This window comes from Taeniopygia guttata, chromosome 3 (genome assembly GCF_048771995.1).
Source record: "Taeniopygia guttata chromosome 3, bTaeGut7.mat, whole genome shotgun sequence".
In the NCBI taxonomy this organism is placed as follows: domain Eukaryota; kingdom Metazoa; phylum Chordata; class Aves; order Passeriformes; family Estrildidae; genus Taeniopygia; species Taeniopygia guttata.
The window spans coordinates 20,164,659-20,190,905 of NC_133027.1; the positions used below are offsets into that span (position 1 = coordinate 20,164,659).

General features: G+C 35.9%; 1 protein-coding gene across 25 annotated transcripts in view; it reads left to right on the top strand.

Annotated features, from left to right (window-relative positions):
• Positions 1-26,247, top strand: part of MYT1L (myelin transcription factor 1 like) — a 311,497-nt gene that overhangs the window by 74,863 nt on the left and 210,387 nt on the right. For 24 of the 25 annotated variants that reach the window (XM_072926030.1, XM_072926034.1, XM_030270108.4 and 21 more), the window contains one exon: positions 12,462-12,576. The exons of the other annotated variant lie outside the window; for it this stretch is intronic. The gene's annotated coding sequence lies outside the window, so the exon portion shown is untranslated. The remainder of the gene's footprint in view (positions 1-12,461; positions 12,577-26,247) is intronic. 25 annotated transcript variants of the gene reach the window in all.

Below are 26,247 nucleotides of genomic sequence, written 5' to 3' on the forward strand. Positions count from 1 at the left end.
GTGGTAAAATATCTAGGTGTCTGAGCACACAAAGAATATGACACATGGAAGTATCTTTTCCCTGCCCTTAAAAAAACAAGGATTTGAGATACTGCAGTCTAACCACATGAAAAACATCAAACTGTGCCAGTAATTTTGGATGAGCCATTGGTGCCAGTTCCATTTCTCTTAGTCTTTAGGAACCTTGGTGTTTTTCACATACTTAACAATGTTTCCTCTAACAATTGCCTAAATATTTTTCACTTTTATTTATCAAATATAATGTATCAACCTTCTGATCTGGATACCCAGTATGGGGTTCTTTAACAATATGTGTGGATGACATTTTTCAGTAAACTTTCTGCTTAGGTACATTTCATATTCTTTCACTCCGTTGTCTGACATACACAGTCCTTTATACTTGGCTGTTCTCTGTGTTGAGGTTCACTCAGAAACACATAGGCCTAAAAGTTTCCTTCTTTTACTCTTTTTTTTTTGACACTGAAAAAGTATAGCATTGTTCTGCCAGCTATTTCCAGGTAAGACAAGACTTGTATGCATAGTTGTGTTACAATAATATATCTTATGATTTAGAACCTGAAATTGATTTGAAGAGGCAAAGATGTCTTTCTATATGAAACGGATGGTGCTTGATAGAAATAAATCAGGTGGACTTTTAAAATTACGTGGAAGGAAGAAGTTATATAACTACAATAATAAAACTAATGCTGAGGAAAATTGAAACTAATAAAACTTTTTTAAGCGTTTCCTACACTTTTCCTGTATCTAGAGCTTTTTATGGCAGAATGGGAATTACCTATCTACTTCTTTGTCTTTCAAGGGATATGGAAAAAAAAAAGTTAAAAGATACGTAGATCTCAAAATGTGCAAATAGATACGGATGCCATAAAATTACCTAAACTCTATTGGAACTACCCGAATATGTTTCAACTACATGGCATGGAAGCCTGACTACTTTCTTCCTTCTTAAAAGGAAAAAAAACAAAATCATCATCCATTTTTAATCTGGTGAGGTTTTTTCATTGTACTTCTTTTTGTGTGTGATTTTTTTTTGTTGTTTTTTATATTTCCAAATATATCAAAAGTTTTTCAGCAGGTAAATTGTTCTGTTATTTCCTAACTTTTGCGTATTTAATTTTGTATGTATTGCATATAATATCTATATATCTAATAGAAACAAATCCAGTTTATAACCAATGAGAGTGTATGACAAAAGAAATGTGTCTGCTGTTGTCATGTCCCTTCATCTTCTTTTTTGTTAATGTTTATTTTCTCATGTCATTGATTTCAAATTCTTTAGTATCTTGTTGAAGCATGAGCCATTGCAATTTTCAGGATATGGTGTGTTGCAAGAGGAAAAAAATGTTTGTTTTATGTCTACTGGTTTGGGCAATGGGTAAAGAAAGAGCAATGGGATGGTCACTGTTTCAGGTAAAATGCTTAAAACTGATGGTAAAATGTTCACTGGCCTAAGTGCTTTTCTATCTGCTATACATGTGCCTATTCGTTGTAAAAATCAAAAATGCAGATATAGTTACATAAGATATGCAGAAGCTAAGTCAAAATATGGGTTTAAAAAATCAAAAGGCAAAACAAGGTTTAACACTTATGATAGCAGTAAAATTGTATCAACAGCTAGTTCCAAAGCCAAACCTTCTCCTAACAATTCGGTCATTATTTGTCATGCTTAAAAGTCTTATATAGGAAGTGCTAAAAGATGGGACATTTGGCTCATAGTTACAATGTGGTACTGATAATTCAATTGAAGCAACATATATAAATCCTGTTGCTAAGTAAATGATGATTTCTCATCTGCTGTTCAATATGGAGACAACTAATCTAATGTGAATAGATAATTGCTGGGCAAAGGCTTGTGAATTTGTATGCAGTTCTCTTAATATCTCTCTGTTCGAGGTAAAAACAAGCAATAAGGGGAGGATGAGAACACTCACAGAAGAAGTAGAAATGCAAATGTCTGAAAAACAGAATGCATGACCTAAAGAGAGACTTTTTGCAGTGTCTTTTGTGGATAATACAATGATCTCAACTAAAGAGGGTGTCTTTTGAATTATCAGACCACCCAGATTTGCTATTGACTCAAAAAATATGTTTATAGAAAGACTTTAGGTGTACTGCTCACTAATTGTTTTACTATCTAAAAATGTATTTTTATATGTCCTTGCTTTTCCCTGCCAATCACATAATCAGTTAGTCCATGTTTCTTTTCTTGTGGGGCTAAGCTGGCTTCCTCATTTTTGCGGTTCATCAATACAAAACTGATTTGAAGCTGAGCTGTATAATAATAAGCCTTTCAGCAGCCAGGCTTGACACTTGCCTTGTAATTAAGGCCTTGATGGTTGTGTTGATGGCAAATGAAAGAAAATGGCTTTGTTCTCAATTCCAGAGGCTTGATTGCTGGTTCTCGTTCTCACCTGAATTCGACCCATTCTGCATTGTGCACATGATTGCTGGAGTGTGAGTAATTGCAGTGCTGGCAGATGACATTTTCATGAAGCACACTCTGCACTGCTCCAGAGGGAATTTACAGAATTTATAGCTGGAGAAGCTCATCAAACATGGATTTAGGAAATGCCTATGTGAAAAGTGGGAGCCCACAACTAAATATCAGAGCTTTTCTTTTGACATTTGCTTTTACATAAAGGACTGTCTGCAACCTGTCTTACCTTATGGTAGCAGCCTATTCATGACTAGATTTTGTGATTAAGTGAAGTTACTGGAGTTTTTTAATGCAATTTTTTGCATATTTTCTTGTAATTTTTTTGTTTGCTTGGGAAAGTAGATGGAAAATGTTTTTCTCATTTCCATTCATATTTTATATTTCTTTAACCTTTGAACTATTTAAAATTTTTCAGATGTCTCCTGATATTTATTGACAGCAATGTGTACTTGATTTTTATTTAAATCCTCTTATTTTCACAACCTTTTTGCATTACAACATATTTTGTTTATTTAAAGTGAAAATGAATTTACATTTTAAATAGTTGTTTAAATCAGAAGGGCTTCCACAATTGAAATATACACTGGCATTTATAAATCAGTTCTTTAGAAAGAAATATACTCTGTCATTTATAAATCAGTTCTTTAAGAAGAAAACATTAATGACTTTTGCATTGACAAGTTCACAGATTTTAATGAAGGGTGTTTTGTGTGTTGTAAATAAGAATCACATACTGAAATTTTGCTTTATAGGTAACATATGCCATGATATGCATAATCTTTTCTTCCCTCTGCCTCAGTACTTTTGCATTTTCCTCTCCATCTGACAGTTTTTGTCTATCTCATATTCACCATGTCCATTTCTAAGCCCCTGGTGCTTTTCCTTTCTCTTGTAACACAGTCAGGAGAAGTACCTGTAGGTTGTTGCTGTACTTGTACTTTCCCCTGAATGTGAACCAACACAAACATTTTTGGAATTCTGTTGACATTTTTCAATCACAGCTGCTTGGGCTGTCACTGGCTTTGCACGTGAAGATGCTGTGACTCAGTGTACTGTTGTGCTGCTGTCTGCCTGGCAAGCCAAACTATCTGCACTTATGTTTTAATATTTCTTGGGGCTTCTCCATCATGGCAAGTCCAGAGTCTTTCCTCTTTGCAATTGGTACTATTGAAAGTCCTGAGCAATTGAATGATTGAAGGTTTCAGGTTTAATTAGGTTTATTGATTAACTGCTAGGAAACGTTGGGTGAGAACTCCTTTGAGTTTCTGCTATAAATGTTTGATCCAGAGTAGTGCTGATCATTTAAAATACACATAAGAAAATCTGAGGTCTAAGCTGACAGTGTTAAATTGCCAGTTATTTTAGGGCCTAACTTATCCTTATTTTAGTACTAGAGGTCTGTATCAACACTAATGAATGGTAACAGGAGGATAATCAATCTAAACTGCTGACAGTTGTTTTAATTTACACTATACTCCTCAAGTAGTTGGGTAGCAAAGGGGAGACTTTCTGAGCATCTTACCTAAATAATGGATGTTATGCTGCTGTCTTTTACTAAAAATGGGGGGTTTTTGTAGTCTTAAATGGGAACAAGATTAAACCTGTTGTAAATACATCTTGATTTCAGTCATATGTAAGAGATTTCCTAATATACTTCGAGTACCAGTGTTAAATACTACTTCTAATCTTAAGTGTTCCTTAGGGAATCACTTAAAACATTAGTGTTCAAAACCTCAGAAGTTCTTGGACATATAAATGTTTTAAGAATTTGGGTTTCAGAGAGTCACTTCTTGTCCTTTGAAGCCATGAAAATAACCTAGGTTTAAGGCTCAAGAATTGGAGACAGAAGTCTGTAGTTCATCATTGCATCTCATTGTTATTACTGGAAAGCTGATACCAGAGCCCTGGCTGATCCTCCCCTTGCAGGAATGTTAGGGACCTGTCCATGTTCATTACGATCCTTTTGAGGCGCAGTTCTGCCCTCAGTTTGTTCCTTTTGCAACACTCCCACTCTTCTGTTGTGATTTGAGTGGCAACTCAGCCCTGAGAGGGGAATCTACTATTAGATTTCACAGTGTCTGTAACAAAACAACCAATACCTGCTTTAGACTTTTAGTAGAAAAAGGGTAGGTTTTCAGCCTCTATATCCTTAGTCAGGACCTGGACATAGAAAATTATTTGCTTTGTGGAAATGAGACCTGGATCAAAGAAGAACACAGTGCAAAAATCCTGGAGATTCCTAACTATTTTTCAAATCTGTCACAAAATTGTGGACTCTGAAGAAAAAAATGAAAACAATAGTCAGTGGACTAGAACAGTGAAATATGGCAGTGAACAGCTTTTGAACCTTGCTGAGTAAAGAGAAAGAGCTTCCTGATACCATAACCTTAATTATGGTGATGATGTGGGATATACTGGGGATGGTGATCAAATATTACATTATGCAGACTGGTTTTGGATAATACTGGTGTCTAACACAGCAACTGTAAATTTAAGAATCACCTTAATGGTTGAATGTAGAAGTTAAAATATTGCAAGTCATGGAAAATGTTCAACCGGTACTCCTATGGCCTTCTTGCCATGACCTCGGAACTTGAAAAGATTCAGTTTATTTTAATAAATCTTTCTCTTACCACATTTTAATTTTCACTTTTTACACATCTCATTGTCTTTCTCAACAAAAATAAGATCTGATTTAAGATCTGATTTAATTTTCTCTGACATCCATTTCATCCATATGGCTTTTCTGCTATATTTTCCTCTGACTTCTTCCATTTCCCTTAGTGACCTGTTCCTAAGACATCTTATTCTTTTTCCCTCATCTCTCCTGGCTTGTCTCTGCTTTGCTCTTTGGCAATGCAGATGTGGTCTTCAGCATCTCAGCACTGACTCTTAGTTTCTCATGTCTCTTACATTCTCTTCTATCCTTGACTCCTAGGGGAGAGAGGGTCCCCATCTAATGCTTTATTTTCAGGTTCATTGTGAGATGACCTTTTGTGGCTCACCCATGGCTTAGCCTATTGCATGACACCATGGACTTTAAAAATACTTTTCTCTCTCACTGTCTCTTTCTATAAATCTTAAACAGTTTTACTGTAAATGGGAAGAGTTTATTACCTGATCTGCCTCTTCTGTGCCCATTGCAAAAGCTATTGTTTTCTCTGGCACCACATAGTATGTTACATTATCTGCACCTGTTTTATAATTTTCCATCCAGCACAATCATCAGCAATTGCTTGTTTTCACTGAGAAACCTGAAGCTTTTGGACAATACAACGAGTATGAGAAGTTCTATAATTCAGGGGAGATGATAAAAGGGCAGGAGTTTCCTCCTATAATTTATAAACGTTAGGATTCCTGTGGTTTTTTGTTGCATTTTCTTTTAAGCTAACATGTCTATTTGTTACACCCTTAAATATTTGTGCATCTAAATAGAATTTAGGCTTGTCTTATGTTACAATATCTGTTAATCCATAATTTATTTATTCAACACCTGGTCTACTGGCTAATCAAGCAGTTTTTATTTCTCTTTTGATACAAATTTATCAGTACAGGGGTAAAACATGCTGTAATGTATTAGATAATGAATTCTAAATGTATCTCAATAATGATATAGCTTTTGTATCTTTGGGGACAAGTTGTACACCTGTTGGTGTGTCTGCATCTACAGTTTACTCTTCCATTCATGAATGCTTTACATTCACTCTACTAATATGCTAGTACAGCTCTTCAGTATGCAGTTCCTGTTGTAGCTGATACATCAGCCCACCTTCGTTTTCTGCTTTTGACACTATTGGAAGTCACTTTTTGTAGGAACTTGCCCTACAAATACTCCATGACCCATTTGAAGTCTCCTATACCAGCATCAGAGGACACCAAGGCTTTGTCCTCTTAATGCATGTGTTCATAAACATATTTTGATTTCTTGTCTATTTACTATTGGAGGTTCTGTGTTGTATTTATGTTCTGTAACTGTTGCCTATTCTGTCTCCAGTGGGATACCCCACCTTTGCATCTGAGGCACTGCTTTAATTAGCGATACCAGTTACTGTTCTCTTACCTAACAGTACTAGTGATTGTAAAGGGAAAGAGAGTTTCTGAGCTAAGGTCATCTGAGAGATAGTCCGAAACCATAAATTGCTTTAACATGTGAGACTAATATCCATGGTTAGATTTGACTATAAATGTATTTTGGGATTAATTTAGTGCTATAATCTGTTCACAAATAATTTGCAAAGAAATTCAATCAGCAGGAGCATATTCATTTTTCTCCAGTATTTTCCAATTGTTTTTGCAGACAAATGTCAGCCTTACAGGAGAGTTATCTTTTCAGTTTACACTTAAGAACAATTATTCTTAGTGTGTGAACAGTCATGTATAGTTTTAGTATTTGATTAGTTAGTATTTTTAACAAAAAAGTAATTGAGGTGCAGTGAATAACTAGCAGTAAGTACTAGTTTTTCTTTTGAGATGTATCAGCCTGTAAGTAGAATCCTAAATATAGGCCAGTTTGTAAACATTATTTAGACTTCTATTTTTTGTCAAATGTCACTAAAATAGAAATTATTTGCATTTCGGGCAAATCTTTGTGAGTACTGTACAAAGCAACAGTAAGTTTATTCATAACAGTACTACTTTCTGTGATGTAAATCATTGCAACTGAGTATACATAATGGTAATTTTCAAATCCAGAATGGTATTTTGTCATTAGCTTGTATGATGTGCTATAAAAATGCTGAGAAGGGCATTTCTTATATATCTGCTACAAAAATCGGTACAGCACTATTGCACAGATTTTCTTTTGCATTTAATTCAGTTACACATAGTTTATCTGTTGCTTCAGAGAATCGTAATGTTAAGTATCTTCATATAAATTGCTATTTTAAAGAGGAGTCAATTGAGATACATAAATTTGAACTGGCCAAGGGACATAAGAACTTGCAGCTTCCAAGTGACAGCTGTTGGGGTGACAGAGTATGACAGGGAACGAATCTCCCCATACATGTTTCTTTTCTGTCCTGACAATGGTAAAGCAGATTTCAGCAGAGGGATGTATGAAAATACCACTGCTCAATCAGGCTTGTTTGATATGGCAAAATAGGAATAAGGCTTCTGTGTACCATTTCTCCTTGCCTACGTGTAAGTAGATGGGTGTTGGAAGACAAAGACAGGTAGCTGTGTACTGATCAGTCTCTTTCTAATAAATCTGCATCTTTGCTCAATAGGCTCAAAAGATGTGTCAGATTTTTTTAAACATGTTTCAGGTACAACATGGGACCTTTTAAGTCACCATCAAACTGAGATACTGGAAATGGATCCAATGTGCAAATACAGTTTTCTGGACCAGGCTCTGTCTCTTTCATTTTGGTGTACTGAAAAGGCTAATTCTCTGCTTCTTTAGGTTACAATATTGCACTTTTACTTTATTGTTCAAAAGATAATCTTGCTGCTGAGTGACTTCAGTTAAGGATTAAAGGAGAGAGAATAAAAATTTAACTTGTGGCGAGAAATGGCAGAAATAGGCCTTAGCCCACAGAAGAATCAGTAGATGCTCTGTGCTTTCTCCTACAGTCATTAGATAGATCTGACATTGGTGCACGATAGACTGTGTAAACAGCCCTGCCCAAAATCTGCCACACAATGCTTTGCTGCATTTGCTGGTAATAGAACTCTTCTCCAATAGCTGTTGGTGTAGAAGGGTAAAACTAAATCTGCTAATTACTCTTGCTGTATATAGTTCAGAGTCTGCAGTGTATAGATCTGTAATCTGTAGGTAAATATTATTTGTTTTACACTTTCATTTCACTAGTTGTGTTTTATTTCCTTAAGATGCTATCACTGCCTCCAGTTTGCTTCAGAAAACAGCAGGAAAGATCTGGAAAGGCAAATCAGTTCTCTACCCTACACTTAATTTAACCATTGGCAAGTTGTTTTGATTACCTCCTACCCTGACTTTATTTTGCTATGGCTCTCTGGGTAACAGTTTTGAGAAGGTGAAATCTGCACACCCAAACATTGACCTTGGAAATGCCTCTAAATCAACAGCTTTTAATGTAATCTCCTAATGTTATTTGCTTTGTAGTATGGTTTTAAGGTGCAGCTCTGTGTGCCATCCTCCTACTTAAAAAGAATTTTCAAATTCCATATTGTTCTGGAAGTGAACCAGTGTTCACTGCAAGAGCCAGTAACACTGTGTTTTCACCATCCTCATTACCTTCTGCAGTCAGGAGAGCCCCCTGTTTTTTCACTCAGGTATTAGTGCACTGTTTCACACTTTCTCCACACTTCCTGACTGGGCCTCAGTCAGGGGATGATAACTGTTTACCTACCATGTAAGGGATGCACACAGCTTTTCCAAAGGTCCCCTCAGTGCCAGTTGTGTATTTTCCTCATTAGTTTTAAATCCTTGTTTGGCAGCAACTGATCCTTTGAACCATTAATCCTACCTAAACTACACTTCACATAAGAAACGTGGCATCCACTATTAACAGGGATGCTCATTGACTTTCAATGAAGGTATTCAGAAATTTTCCAAGAGCACCAAGTCTCAACTTTGGATATCTTCTTCCTCAAAGAAGGACATTCACGCTCCTGTATTTTTATGCTGGATCACTTTTTCTTAATCATCCTCTTTTATTTATAGATAGAATATATATAGAGTTTCATAAATTTAGGAAACATTTATTTCAAAGCACGTTGGTGTTAAGACTGTCTTGGTAGATCTACATGAAAGTTAATGTAAAATCTTACAAGTGCTTGTACTTTGTAGTTTGAAGTATGTTGTTGATGGAAGAAAGTAATACACCAAACGTAATGATAGGGAAAACATTTTTTCACCATAAGTTCTTTGTTTTCACAGATTATTTAGAACTTCATATTCTGATTGGAAAACTACTTTGTTTGCTATTCACCTAATGTTTTTATTTATTTTTTATATTTATATTTCTTGAGCTTTGACTTAATGTTAGTTCTAGAGTTTGGATGATGGTGTTATTTCCGCTCAAAAGTGGGACAGATGTCTGTCTAATGTCAGCAGTAGTGGGAATAAGTCCATGTATTTTTATTTATAATTTATTCTGAATAATCAGAAGCATGAATTTAGTGCCTTTAAATTAATGTAAAACTGTTAATTGTCCAAATCTGTTTGCAATCACAAATAACCTCATAAATCCTAATATGAGATAAAATATAAGTAATTTTTTAAAAACCCTATCAAAGTATTTGAAGTAGTTGTAATTACCCCAAAAAACCTTCAACGCTAAAGCAAATTGTTGTCACAAATAACTCAAGTGACCACCAGTGTTGAAATACATTAGATGAAGCATACAACCTCTTAAAGGCAGGCAGTATTTGCTTGAGAGCTGGACACTTCTTGTGATTTTACTTTAGTGGTTCAGGGTTTTTTTCCCATACCTTCAGGGATAATAAGAACTGGGGGCTCTTTGTGACCTTTCTGGGAATTGATGGTTCTCAGCATCAGTCAATGTGAGAATTTTCTTGGCTGCTACTAAAATATCCACTAAAATATCCATTCCAGGTGTTTTTGTCATTCACATGTGAAGTGCGTTGCTTAGGGCGTCTCAGAGCCCATGACATTTAAGCTGTATTTTAAATATGCTTTGCTTGGGTGTTAAGCAGTAAGGAGAATCTGTTTTTCAGCATCTTACAAGTACCCTATTTCTACTTCTGCAAGGGTAACTGAATGTTTTTTGGGTTCCTGAAACAAAGCATTATTATCGTTATTAGAATAGGAGTGGATAACTGTGGGGGCTTTGTTTCTCAGTATCTCAGTGGCAAGTGTAGCATCCCACGACAAGCCACCTATGGCTGTGCGTGCATTTGCCAAACATTTGGTATTGAGGCAGGCTCTGAATAGTATTCCCCGTGTGGGGATTTATATATGCAAAATGGTAATCCCCAAAAACACGTGACTGCTTTTGGATATCAGATCTTTGGCTTTGAAGTGGTGGGTCAAGAGCCCATAGTGGAAATCAGCTTTGTCAGAGCCCAAGGCCTGTCTTGACGTATTTAAACAACCAGTTTTCAGATCTGTTAGTTCTCATTGTTTCCAAGAATTAAAAGCCCTAGGTAGACCTCAAAAAGGGAGAAGACTGGGAAAAAACCTCAGCCCTTATTTTGACTTTGGACATGTCTGAAGCTAAGCAGGGTTTTAGGGCATGGCGAGCGGCTGGTGGCTGCCGCTGTCCATGGTGCTGCTGGAGATTCCATGGAGGCTTTTGCGGTTTTGCTTGGATCTTTCCTCTGTAGATAATGATTTCTTACATGAATTTGTATTTATAGTTGAAGTTACACAGCATGTTGCAGCTGCTTTCTCCTTAACAATAAATTCACCTATGCTTATGTAGAAAAAGTTTTATTCTAAGATCAAAGGCACAATAAGGTCACCATAAAGATGCATGCAGAGATGCTTATAACATGCTTCTTTTTAGCCAGAACATTTTTGGAATGAATGGTTTATGTATATTTCCTAAGACTAATTTACTCCCTTAGAATGCCACCTTAAAATAAAAAAAAACCCCAACAATAACTAACTAGAAATCAAGAATTTTGAACTCTCATTAAAAGTTATTTGGTTTATGCATAATTTTATTTTATCCAGTTGAATTATTCATTTGAGAAATGAATAGTGAAACTCAGACTTTAAATTATACAATAATTTTATGAGAGAAATGATGATTCATTTGTTTAAAGGCTCTGTTCTTGGGTGTGATTTCAGAAATTTTCATATAGATTCACACATTATTTTGAAAATTAAAAGACTCTCTCTTTGCTTTTCATAAAATTGTAAAAATAATAAATTAATAGAATTTATATGTAAATATTTGGTGTATTTACATGCAAAGTTTGTTTAGAAAATAGTACCATCTTCTACTCTCATAGAATATTTCCTTGCCTGGAAAGTAGCAAATAAGGAGTTGAGTACAGTGTCTTTTAGAGGATTTATGGTAATGTTGCTGAATTTAGCTGAGCATAAACAACATGGTGAGCCCCTCAGGGTCTCTTCATTTTCCTGACACACTCCACTGCTGCCCCATTAACACTTTGTCTGTTATTGCCATCTACTCTGTTTAATGAGTATCTTTGAATTTGAAGTTCTTCTCAAGAAACAATAGCTAAAATAACTGATGCACCTACTGTAGCTTTCAATAGTGTATCTTATTTCCTTTTTGATTTTTTTTTTAAATAAAAAGTACATGTATATTTTTCAGCAGTATAGTTGCATCATGACATTTTCTTTAATCACAATAGACACTAATCACAAGCACTTAAGTAGTGACTACAGATATGGTGCTGTATCTGTAGAAGGTAAAAGCATGCTGAATAACTGATGAAGGAGGCTTTTCCTTACTTTAAAATTCATCTGGTTAATATTTACTCTTTATGTAAAGAAGGAATAATTCTGTTGGAGACCTTGTGATATCAAAGTAAAATATCTCTTCTAAGAAATCATAAGACAGAATGACTAGGTACTGTTTTCTGGTATCTGTATTAATCCAGCTAACTGATGTAAAAGGTCAGTATATGTCTCAGATTGGATTCCTAAAACTGAGTTTACCCATTTCTCAATACACATGAATGAACCATCTTAAATTATTGAACATTAAGCCGCATTTTCAGATGAAGACTCAACCCAAATTAAAGCTAGAATAATGTTGCACTGGGATGCACCATGAGATTTAAGAACAATTCTGATTTTGCACTGACTATTAACTGATCAGCAAAAGTGCTCTAAATCGTTGTAGGTATTCAGTAGATCTGGGAAGTCTTTGAAGGGCCAGATAAAAAAAATGAAGAATATATTTCTGTTCTAGAAGATTGAAGCAATCAGTTGGCTATTGAAACATGCTTTTGTATTAAATGCATTAATTAAAAGCATATTTTTGAAATCTGAAATAACATGTGAGTGATTTTCTGTGTTCTGGTAAGCTTGCTGTCCTTAATTAAAGTTTTTGTTTGTTTGTTTGTTTGTTTTTATTTTTAGAAAATGAGTCTGGAAGAAAATTGGTGAATTCAGTCCAGAGGACCTACAAGCACTCTGACAGGCTCAGAGAGCAGAGTCTGTACCAAAGAGCAATTACCCCACCAAACGATTTCAGGTACAATTGACCTAAATATAGCACTCTCTTGAGATTATTGACAAGAGTTCATTTCCTGTAGTGCTTTTCCCATTTGCCACCCCTGGTAACCACTGTGATCTTATCTGCGTGGTGCTGCATGACTTCTGGGATGCAGTTAAGAATTCTGCTGTGCATTATCTTTAAACAGACAATTCATGCTAAAAGAGTCATTTGCAGTTAAATTAGATGATGCATATATTATTCTTGCTGCTGGAGTTACAAAGAACAGGAATCAGTGCCTGAGTCCTTTTGGACCTGAATGCACTGGAATTCTTTTTACTTTGAAATCAAAAAGGTAGTACTAATTAATGTTAAATAAATAGGAAATTTTATTTCATTAAACAGTAATAGTAGAGTCAGATCTGCAGGGTGGATAGGTTGGAAAAATTGCTATTTCTTTCACTGTATATATATTTATTCATAAAGTGTGGCTTTCCCTATTGTCATCCTGCTATCACCAGGCAATCATAGTAGTTCTCATATGCTGGCATGAAAAATGAGTGTATAAATTGAGTATGTAAGTGTAGAAAATGTGGATGAAGTGAATTCAGAGGCTAGTAATGCTAAAATCCATTTTAGATTTGAAGAATGCATTTTTCTTAAGCATTGCTTGCAAACTTGTTTAAAATGCTGGATATATTTGCATTCCATGTATGTGGAATATAGAGAAGATAGATGGTATTTTCTTGGTGTTCATCACAGGAGTTTTTTCTTGAATCATTTTTCTTCTGCTGAATTTTTGGAAAATCTATACATTGTCCAGAAATTCAGAAGGCTGGTATCAGATTCCATGCTAAGCAGCTGTTGGAGGGCCATTTGTCACAGACCTTTATGAGCTAATATCACAGGACACGATTATGTTCTGATTTTCCTGCATATCCCCTAGGTTTTCTCAAAATAACACCAGAATACTTTTACTTTATTAGTAGAGTATACTCTGCTAATTATCATAGGTCCCATTCTTCAAAGGAAACTCAGAAAGTTTAGTTGAAATCTGATTAATTTATAAGATAGAGACATAGATACACTATATTGGTCCACTGACTTGGTTCCTTTGATGATGATGGACAGCAGTTATAAATGTAGTTAAACTCATACATTCTATACTAAAATAAGATGAAGCATGAATCAGTTAATTGCATTAGACAGTAATTAAATTATTACAGGAAAAAGTTGGATTAGATATAGAAGAAAATTTACCTGTGATTTAAGTTTTGCCAGTGTACTTTAGGGGGTTGATGAGACACACTATGTCAAAAGGAGTAGAAATTTGAAATGGAAGTGTAAGAAGACAGTAAAATAGGTAAAGGTGGGATGAGAATACGAAGGGCATGATTAAATGGATTCTCAGCTCAGGTTGAGCTCATAGAATTTCTCGTGCTGTAGTTTGGGATCATGAGGAATCTGTGCAGTGCGTTCTGGTGGACTGCTAAAGAAAATAGTTTTGAAGTTTGAGATGTGGAAGAATTTACATGAGGAATTTAAATGGGCTCATGAAAGGATCTTTCTTCTATAGAATCTTCTACAGAACAAGGCAATTAAGGAACATGGACATAGGGGTGAAAAAATAAATCAGTCCTGCCCCAAACAAAGAGAGAGAGAAAAGTAAAAAGAAGATACAGCAGCACCAGAGCCTAAGTTGAAATATTTACCTTCTTACATTTGTTATTTTGCAAACAGAATTTTTCAAATTGACTCTTGCAATGCTGCAAGGGCTTACCTTAAAACTTGCTGATGTGATTTTTCCAATTTTCTTTTTGCTATTTTCTTTTAGGTAAAATGTATCTAAAGCTTGATTTTTTTTTCTTTTTTTTTTATCTGAAGAGATTATCAGATGCACACATTTTTTAATCTTGGTGTTCCAGAGACATGTCATGGCTGACATACAACAGTTGTGCATACTATATTAAATCAATTTGAAACTGATCATTAAATCAGTTTGAAATTTAGAAACTAATGCTAGAAAAGCCCATGTAAACTGACTTTTCTGTGTGAATGGTCTTTGTGAGGATTGCTCACTTCAGCTGATAACAGATAGAAACATCATTCCAGGCCTTCTATTAAGCTTCATCTTGTAATAAATTATGGACCCAATGAAAGGTGCAGCGTCTTAAGCATTTTGATTATAGTCGTTTTATATCTTGAAGGGATATTCTGGTCCTTTACAGGATGAAGGCCCATAGAGGACAGTGCCACAGATTAGGGATTTTATACTTGCTTCTATATTCAGCTTGCCCTGTCATGGCAGTGAAAAGGCGTAGTAAAGCAACCCTAATTAGGCAATGTAGGAATCCCTGGTATGCAACATTTTTCTTAGCCAGCTGTATATTATTACCACTAGTTCTATGGTGCCTCAGGAATGAGAAGAGTCTGGCCCTTTAATTAGAGAATTAGCTTAGAATTGGGAAAAATGAGTTCAGGTTTTGTCTATGTCACAAATTTTCTACAAGACACTTAGCTAAGTATTGGTCAAAATTCAGCACAACCTAAGAATCGGAGTTTGTGACTGTACTTCCTTTGCTTTTGAAGCAGGATGTGTTCCTCTTGTATATGGTGTCTTAGTTACCCCCCTTAAATAATTGAGTAGTCAGAAATCCTCACTCCCCTCATCAGCTGAAATGAATTCTGTATACTTCTCTGTCATACTTACCTTGTGTGTGGGTGTTGATGGAATGGCAAGGATGCACAAAGCAATGCCTGATATTAGTTCAGGTAGAGAATTACAAAGATACTGTCATGGTGACAAGTTCATGTTAGTTCTTGGCAGTGTAAGTCTTCCTAGTACAACCTTCTGAAAAAGCAAAGTTCATCAATCAAAGTGTCATATGTTGCTAAATTTGCAGTTTATAAATTGTCACTATAAATGTAAGTAGTAGGAATCATCAGATAAAATTGTGCTTCTTTTTCTTTGTGTCTTTCCAGACTTAAATGGTTTCAAAAATGAGGCAGTAGGATGTTTAAATTGCAGTTTCTATGCAGCATCTCTGCATAGAAAACAGGCATGGCTGTTTTATTGCATGGCCCAGCCCACTGATTGGTCATGGGCTGTTGCTGATGTTAGCATGGCAAAGAGAACATGTGACATAAAGGTAAAAATGCCAGGACAGGGGCATATAATCAGTAAGAATTAGATAAAAAATCTTGTGCTTTATTGGATACATAGCTCAGCCTGACAGAACATCTAATCCCTAAATAATCCTGAAAATTGGTTGGGTTATAAAATCAAATTAAACCCTATGAAAGATCATGGTCTCTCTTCAATGCACTAGCAGCTATGTGTATATATCTCAATCTCAGACTAAGGGGAATACACCACATAAGTAAAAATGTATTTAGGAGAAATCTGATTATGATAGAGCTGACTGTTTTTGTAGCAAACATTTAGAAACTATTGGAGTAATTTGATTAGAAGAAGTAAAAAATAATTTTGCTAGATCATTACATCTTCTTAATGTTGAATCCCTTTTCTCCTGCTTTAACATTTTCTGTAGAAGGGTTATCATGTAGCATTATTTTGATTAGTTTGTAGTTACTGAAACTAACACAGCTTTGTTATGTTATGATCATAAATGATTATTTGTCCTTATCAATACTGGGTACTGACTTTTGGTGAGCAAAAGAAATCTTAGCACCCTTAGGCGGATTATGCTTTCTTCCACTGCAAATGACTGTATATTGCTGTAACTGAAGTATTCATTCTCAAGCCAAGGAAGACAGAGGGCTAATTTGAAAGCCAAGTGAAGTTCAGAAAAAGACTTCCTTGATCAAGTAGAATTTGGGTCATGGTTTAGTTAGGTCAAAACTGTGCTTCTTATACAGTAGAAATAAAGCTTTTATTAACAAGTCTACATATAAAAAAGGACTTCCACCTACTGAGACAAGAGACACAGAAGTGCATTTTTACAGCACTTCATTCACCTTCGGTGCACTGAAGAATGTTAAGGAAAGGAATATGGTAAAAACTATAAAGATTCTTACCCAGTAAGTAGCTAAAGCCAAGAGAAGGTGCGTGTTTCGTAGCCAATCAAAGCTAGAAATAAACTGTTTTTAAAAGTGTGGCAGGAGGACAAAGCTATGAGCAGATTCTTATAAATTCAGTAGTCCTTTCTGTGCAGAAATACAAATACAGGTTTTGACTCCGTATTAATTTTATTGCAAACAACATTTAAAGAAAACAGTGCACTTTAAAGGTTTTGTCTCTTGTGAATAATTTTTGGAAAGGTGTAGAGGGAGTAGATACTATCATTTCATGTTCACCTTGCACATTTCGTGAGGGAGTTGCTCCCTGTGGTTTGGGAGAGATGAGTCTGTGCTACTCAGCAGCTCTCAGTAGTATTGTCCCCACATGACCTTGTGGATGGATTTCTATTTCAAAATCATACAGAAGTTAAATATTGCTGAAAATAGCATTCACTCCTGTTTTGCTCCTTTCATAGCTTCTGGGGTGAAATTTATCAGTCCTAATGTAATGGCTTTTCTATCAAAATTGTCTTTGGCTAGGCTGCCTTTATAGTCAATGGAGAGAGATAGACACTTTTAGGGCATGATTCATCTCCTCGGAAGGTAGACATCTAAGTAGGTCAGATGAATCAGACTGTACAATAGCACATTCCTTACTAGAGAGGATAAAGGAAACCTAGGGATCAGCATAGGTGTTAATGCGTATATTGCAAATATCTAAAGTTAAGTGAAATGAACTTTATGTCTATAGGAACTAAGTTAGAGTTCAGAGTCAGAGGAAAAAATTCTACTCTTCAGGAAGCACCCTTTTCTTCAGAGCTTACGGTTTCAGTGTGCTGAGTGCATGTTCATAGTTATACCCATGAGGTGATAAATTAAAAAAAAATACACTCCCTCCTTCTCCTAACTTAATATTTTAAGGTGTGGTGATTGAGTAGACTGAATTTTGTGAATAGGTAATTTGTATATATTTATCATCAGTGATTCACTGGTTCTACAGTGGCAGAATTTTTTTACTAGTCTCTGCTAATAATCTCTATGTATGTGGTTTACCATGGTTTTGCTTAGTTATTGTGAGCCATTTCAGCACCAGATACTTTTTTCTCAATCAGAAACCTCTTAAAGGAGAAAGAGAAGGTATGCATTTAATTTAGGGTAGTAGAGTAATTGAAATTAGTCCTTCATAATAATCATTACTGTTAGTGCCAGAGTTTCACTAAATGACCCAGCAGAAGAGGTGGTTAGTAAAAATGTGCCTAAAAGTCTCAACAATGAATAATTTCAAGTGCCAACAAATGAGTTTTGCAGAAAGGTTCTTCATTTTGGTTTGTGTTTGGTTGTATCAACCAAAATCAGTAAAATGGAACATACAAGTATGAACAACATTATTTATTATATATTTAAAATACAAAATCAACAATTGAAGATTCACCTAAACACCAATAAAGCTTTTTCATATGCTCCTCTTCTCCCATTGTTTGCAACACTCCAGATCTGAGCAAACCTGCAAGACTTTTGTCAGATGCATGCCCAGGAGTAGCACAAGGATGACAGCCTGGAGTAAGCAGATTGCTAGTGAGGCTAGCAGGTGCCAAAACATGCTGTTTCATGACCCAGTGTAAAGATGCCAAAAATAATCTCAAATGTACTTCAGTAAATAAAAGCAAAAGCCCCTCAGGCTTCAGAAATACAGTGCATAGAACTGTCAGAGATTAAGCAAGAAACTTAAAGTTAAAAGACCAGTGTTCTAATTTTTGCCTTGCAACAGATTACCCGTGTTAAGGTAGAGAGGAACTTTGGTCAAAATCTGTGTTTTGCTACTTCAATAGATAGCATGGTTTTCAAAAGAAAGTGGGAGCAGAATTACAAAGTATTCCACAGATAAAAACATTAACTTAAGTTAAATCACATGCAAATGCTGACTAAATATCTGCCTCGTTTCCAATATCTTTCAGAGTCATAGCATTTAGCTGTCCTCATTTATGGTAATTTCAAATGCGTAAACAAAAATAAAAATTGCTTTGTAAGTTCAAATGTTCTAAAACCACTTTGTGCTCAAGTGGAAGTGTTGTAAAATGACTTTATATAAAATCACTATATCACTGACCAGGTTGCTCAGAGAAGCTGTGGATGCCTGGGGATGTTCAAGGCCAAGTTGGATGAGGCTCTGATTAACCTGGTCTAGTGGCAACCCTGCCTATGGGAGGGGTTTGGGAATGAAATGATCTTTAAAGTCCCTTCCAAGACAAGTTTTCCTTGTTCTGTGGTTCTGTGACCTTACTGTTAAAGGTAAAAGTAGACTCATGGCTGTGGAACGTGTTTGTTTGATTAACCAGAAAACCATTTGCTTTAGATCAAGTAAGATCCAAATGTCCATGTTAAACAGTTGCATTTAACTTTAAAGAAAGCAATACCAGGACTGTGCTAAGTGAACTTGAACTTGCAAAATGCACTGTGAAATTGTGAGAAACATTGAAAATAATTGTTAGTCTGTGTTTGGTATGTAGAATAAGATCAATGAAATAAAATATATATCTGATATTAATATGGAGTCAGGGGTGAAAATGATCTAAAAAAGCAGCTGAGAAATTTTACATGCATTTTAAATATTGTATTTAATTTTTAAATGCTGGTGCTGTAGTCCTTTCCATATCTGCTGCTGATTGTATATTGTGTAAGATATCTAGAAGTTTCCAAAAGACAAGGGATAGTAATTATCATTGAATCAGAGTATTCTGGTTTCATAGTAACCCAAGGGTCATCAAAGTCCAATTCTTGGCCCTGCACAGGACCATCCCAAGAGTCACACTATATGCCTGAGAGCTTTGTCCATATTCTTGAGCTCTGCCAGGCTTGGTGCTGTGACCACTTATCTGGGGAGCCTGTTAAAATGCCTGTTCCAGTGTTCTAGAAACTTTTGTGAGTATCCAACCTGAACATCCCCTGGTAAAGCTTAAAACCATTCCCTCAGGTCCTGTCACTGGTCACCAGAGAGAAGAGATTGGTTCCTGCCCCTCATCTTCCCCTCTTGAGGGAGAATTGAGGTCTACAGCTCAGACAGAGGAATTGTGATTACTATAGTTTGACAATTATGATGGGAATGCTAAAATTTTCAGGGTGAAAAATTATTTTGATGATAACAAGCACTTACTTTATCTTAAAATTTGTTTATGAATGCAGAGCAAATGAATCTCAAATTTAAGAGGTAAGGTATATTAAATGGTTCAGTGTGTGGTCTGAAGTACCCAGTGAGCTGGCTCTGTGTTCTTTATATAAGAGATTAGAGAAACAAAATCTTCTATGCAGTCTGCCTGTTCGTCAGCAAGACACATAACTTAGCCCTGGTAAACCAGGCAGTGCACACAGAAACAAAACCAGGAAGCATCTTTTAAAACTGAGGTTCTACCTTAAATAAGTAGCCATATATTACAAATGTGATGAGTCATATCTTTGAGTGCAAGAGAAAGTAAAGAATTAATTAATACTACAAAATATGATCTCTGGTTAAATATTCTGGTGTAAGAGACAGTCATTCTTAAAGGACAGAATATTTCAAATGAAAGCCATTTAAATGATCAGATAGATATACAGATACATATCTATCTGCCCCTATGTGCACAAAGAGCCTGTGGTTTTCACAAAGAGAAAGTCATATCCATATGAAAAAACAGAGGTAAAGGTTTGATTTGGATTACACTTGTCTGTGCTTGACTTGGACTGATAAAAAGAGCCATGTGTTGGCTCTACATCTCTTGAAGTTCATGGAGTTTGAATGTACTCTTTACTTGTGAGAATAATTCATAAAATTTTTCTTGAATTCATGTACTTTAAGGAACAATGATTGACTGCAGGAACTACTGTGCTGTATCATTACATAGAAGATGCTCTCTAACCTGCTTATTTGCCATTTATGGTGCTGAAGGAAGTTTTTGGCTAAAATCCAATCTTTCTGTTGAAAATAAGAATAATTGGTAATAAACTAGTCATTCCTATATTCCAGTTGTTATAACTTGTTCCAGCATTGCATTCCAAAAGTAAATTCTGTTTTGAACTGGATGAATAAAATACAGCCGACTAATATATGTCCTTTATTCTGATCTCAGTTATTTCATATTGTGTGTGGAAAATCTACATTAAAGAGTCCAAACACTAAAGCTAATACGTGCCGGAATTAACTTTGTTAAGGCAAGTTAATTTAATCTCCCCCATGCATATGCATTATGAAGACTTCTTTAATTACATGATCACATATTGTTTTTTCTTACAAAATCTCCTCATTCAGTTCACAGAATATATGATAGTCACTTAATGAGCAGCTGTTCCATATTTTGTTTTTGTGACATTGTTCTGTCTGTCGCCCCACACCTTGTTTACTATAGAATATTTAAGCCTTGCTCTGGAGACATAGTTATTAATTATTAATAATTTGCATTTTGGGATTTTCCTAGCATCATGATAGTGCCAAAGTGATGAGCAGACATTAAATTAGCATTACTGCAGGCCTCTGAGATTGGCAGACAGTATGATTCCAATTTTATGGCTGGGGAACCATGGCCCAGAATACCATGTTCAAAAACTGCCACTAATCTACAGGACCATCCTGAGCTGCTGAGGTCCAAAAGCCTTGACTCATTAATGTCACATGAAACTTTTTCAACTTAGGTCTTATTGTCTACAGCTATGTATGTCTCTGAACATTCATCTTTTCTGCAAATTAAATGCCTCTTCTTAGTGAATCACATGGAAAATGAAGAATATACTTTCAGTGACCACTTGTGAAAAAGCTGGTTTGAATTATGATGGAAAATTTATGTCAAGGAAAGATAGAATCCTGCTTTCTACACTGACATCCAGTTATTCTAACTATTCTTGTTCTTGTTGTTATACGGTCCCATTTTTAATGCATTTCTTCAAAGTTCTTTACCAGGTGAAGTACATGTGCAGTACACAGTTCTGATTCATCCTTGCAGCAAGGCTGTCTTCTGCACTGTCTGAGGCAGGTGTATTCTGGTAACAATAGATATGAGTCATGCCATTACTCTTCATGCTCATTCACAAGATGAGGGAAAATTTGGTTATATAGGCAACCTGGCACTTTTGGCACCTTTTTTCTGGATTTGGTCATGTTAAAAAAGTTTTTTGAAAATGTGTCTGTGGCAGAGAGGTGGAAATAGAAACAAAGGGAAAGATAATGGTACACAGCATTTTAAAATAGAAACTTCCAAGAATGTCTTAACCCCTTCTGAATTTTAAGATGCTTGGGACTTTAAAATCCCCTAAACAATGTTGTATCATTCGTCTATTAAACAACTCGCATGGAATAATATTCTGCACAAACTACTGCTGAAGGAGTAAGATGCAAGATACCTGTTTTCACTACCATCGACTGCACAGATGTTTTCTGATGGCACAGAAATAATGAGAAACTGATATTTGGTTTCCAGAAGACCCAAAAGGGAGTTTTAGTCATGACTGATTCTCTGCTCGGTTCTAAATGACCTTTCCTACCCTTGTTCACTATCTGTTAAAACTCTGAGTATAACCCAGTCCTAAGGACAACAGTTCTATTTCTCACTGCCCCACTGGCTTCTTGTTCTTTTTTTTTTACCATAAGCATAGTTTAAGTACTTGTTCTTTACCTCCTGTCTTCAGTACCTTTCTACAGTCAGTTTTCTGTATGTCTTTGTCCAGGGCTGGATCTCCAAGCTTCTGTATATCTTTCTCATTCCCACTGGCTCCCCAGCCAGAACTCCATTGTCAAACTGTGTTTTCAGTTTCTGTGCCTCCAACCATCTATCATTTGTTTCTTTGCACTCCTGTTCCATATACTGCTATGAAATGTTGGCTCTTCCCTTATTTTTCCTGTCTGCCGCTTCATTTTCCTTCGGGTGGTAGGGAAATTCTGATATAATTCTGATAAAATTATTTTGATATTTGTAAATATCATTGTTATTTTGAGACCAGAGCCTCTGCTCATTCTAGGACAATGTTGCATGAGCTTAATTTCTTTGCTGAAAATTTGGACTGAAATATAAATATTGGAGACAGAAGCAATGCACCCATGACTGATACTCAAGACCTGATCTTCGTCCAGGCAAACTTTTCTAGTCCTGCTGGATACATTTCATGTCTACTTCTACTTAGGCATTTCTGCTTTTTTTCCTGGTCATACTGGTCATACTTTATCTGATCATCAGTCTTGAATCCAGATAGTTTCTGCTAGATGAAACCAGACTTTTGGAATGTTGCAGGGTTGCAACCTCAGAATTCAGCACTGAAATTAAACCTACTGGCTGAATTAGAGATGCCCCTCTCAACACATCCCAGTAACAACTGGGCAGGGTAATCTCTTCAGCAGAATGTTAATTTAATGTAATAACTTGGACAAAGCCTATGCAGAAAAACACTGCAATATTAATTTGTGAGAATTGTATAGTGCCATATATTATTCAGTTTACTGCACACCCATGTCAGATTTGAATGTAGAAAGGATCACTGGTTTATCTAGTGTAATCTAGCTTGACATAGGCTGCATACTGTTGAATCATTCTATAGCTGAAGAAGGCCTACTCATTATTTGAACTTAAATTTAAAATATCACACTATGGTGCATTTGTCTCTGTCCTTCATAAGTTGTAAAGCTTTGCATTACTTTTGAAATATCTTTAGAATTTCTAACCAGCTCCAAGAGGGACTGAGCTAATATCTTCGTGTGAAAAGTGGTATCCCGTGTAAAAAGAAACAAGGTTGCACTGGAAAAAAACCTCACTTGGTATTGTTTAATTATTGTATTTAATTTCCATGCTTTCAAAATGGACAGTAGTTTGGAAGCTTCACAGTACTGTCCTCTGCTTCTTTCAGTTTCTGGCTCTCCTACTCCACTGCACTTTGCTTTGTCATCTTGATGCCTCATTCTTTTCCTGGCAAGACACTTGGAAGAGCACATGATCAATAAAAGCTTGGGGTAAAATAAATGCTAAAACAGCCTAAACTTCATAACATAGTCAGTAGGTAATATTTTGAATGAGGGCAAGGATGTTTGATTTGGGGTAAGACAATAATGATGGTTAGATTTGTTAGAATAATTATGGGAGATTTGTTCTCAGTTCCCTGCCTTTCTCATATCAGTCTGCTCTTGTCTCTCTGTGACACAGTTCCTTATCAATAAAATGGCAATAGCGTTGCCTTACAGATATTAAAATAGTTGCTTCACAGATACCATAGAAAGAAGGAAAAAATTAATTATACTCAACCTATTGTAGTATTATGGCTTGTATGAGTACTGTAATACTGATGGTACGTCTCTTATAAGAACTGTCATTGATGGGTTGGGAAGTTTTAAACCTAAGACAACTGAATTTTTCCAAACCTTTGTTTGCACAGTTCTCCTCATTGTTTTATTATTTCCCCCCCTCCCCAATTAAATAATGTTCATGATTTCATAGTTTGTATTACCTTTCTCACAGCTCCTCACTACTGCTCATATTTCAACATTGCTCCTGTTCCTGAAGAATTCCCTCTGTCTTGTCCTCATACTTTGAATTTGTGCATTATGCATGGTACCTTCTCTCTTGGAACTGTCTGCCCCAAGTCAGTGTAAAGGGTCTTCTGGGCTGCATGACGGTGGTGAGGCATTGAGAGTGCATGCATCAATGACAAGATGAACGAAGTAACAGTCAAATTTAGTGCAAATACGTAACTAGTCTATGGGGAAGAAAAAAAATATACATCTGTTTTCACAGCAGGAGTCTCTTAGTTGTGTGAAATAATTCTTTGATCTGAATGGCATGTTCTTAACTCAAGAGGAATTATTTGCGGAGTTAGGAAGAGCTTAGTTGTAACTGCTTGGCAGAAACAGCTTGGCACTTACCATTCCTGTACTCATTATGCTCTACAATGTCCTGTTTGTCTTCATAGTTGGGGTAGCCCAAGGCCAATGTGAGCTCTGTTGATACTACTGTGTCCTCACTGCTTTGTTGCTCAAGGTATGTGTATTTAGGGACATATTCCATAGCTGTCTGTGCTGAGATGTTTAAAAATTATTGCCAAGTTAATTCTACTACAAGAAGACCTGTCTGTCTTCTGGTAAGGAATTGTTCAAACAGTAGAACTGAGCCTCTGTGTAAGTGAGTTGAGTCTCTTTTCTTGCTGCAAGACCTGCATAAAAAAACACGGCCAGTTTCCAGCTGACACAAAGGATAATAATCTAGGTTTATGTGCTGTCAAAATTCAATGATTTTCCTATGAAGGGTTAAAACGAAAAATGTGCAAAGCCCAGATCAATTACAGCCTTGACAGCCACCACCACCTCACTCAGCTTTACGTACCTGCAGCAGTTCTCAATTAAATATTGACTAACAGGACATGATAAATAGCTCAGCATTTTGTAGAGGCAACTCAGAACAATTTTGTAGAGCTAAGGTCTATGGACCTATCCATGCTAGGTCACACTGGACAACAAGCAAAAGCATCATTAATCCCTTCTTTCTCCAGAAAGTTGGACTTCTGTAGATCCCAGCTGCTATGAGCTGGCAGTCAAGAAAACGAGTCCTCAGAAAAATAGCAACCAAGAATGTTTTCTCCGAACAAAGTAGACTGGAGACAGGCAAAATCAGTCTACTTCATATACGGTAGAGGAAAATGGGACAAAGTTTCATGCTGGCTGTATTTCTTGCCAAAACGTGGCTTAAAATGTAGCTGTGGACCAGGAATATGATCAATGTAGAAAACTAATAAATTTTCTAGGAGCTAGTAAATGCTGTCCGCCAACTAGCTTAGTACAAATATGTGTGTTAAAGGCAGAATTTCACACATGGCACAAAATTAAATAGAAATATTCCTTTATAGAATCTTTTTTATTCTGAAAAACATGTTTGAGTTCATACTTTTACATTTTTAAATAACACAGGCCAACTTTTCTGCTATTTTTTAAAATTAGGAATGATGAGCCTGATTCAACAACCTTACTTATGTGCGTAGTCCCTCAGTGACTACTCTATGTGTTAAGGATATTTAAGATCTGAAAGCTCTTTACTTTAATTTCCTGAGAAGTAAAAGACAGGAATCTATTTCCAGTTCTCAAAGAAGCTTTAGGATGCTTGGGGTCCTTCATAATTGAGTTTACACTCCATAATGATGTGCAACATTATTACCTGTTTTGTTTCTCTGATGCATAATAAGTACTTGAGCACAAACCAAGGTAAAATTGGGGAAAGTAAAATGAAATACATATTGATACAAATAGAGTATTATCCTCAGTCAGAAGGCTTGTATTCAACTGAAAGTATTTCTCATGCATTACCTGCCTTTCTCCTTTCCCTTAGCTGGCTGTCAAGGTAAGTGATTGAGTCACCATCCCTGGAGGCACTTAAAAGACATGTAGATGAGGGATTTAGGGACATGGTTTAGTGGTAGACTTGGCAATACTGGGCTAGTGTTGGACTTGATGATTTTATAGGTCTTTTTTTCAAGCAAAATGACTCTATATACTTAGGTAAACCTTTCAAAAATGAATGTTCTTTATTTAGCATGGTTTGGTGAGAAGTTCCTTGTTCAGCTAGAGCATTGTGCCGATTCTTGAGTTGTTAAAGGCAAGAGATGTTAACATCAGAAAATTAGCCTCGTGTTACCTAAATAAGCAGCTTTGTGTTGATTCAGAATATGGAAGAGAACATTTTACTACACCTATGC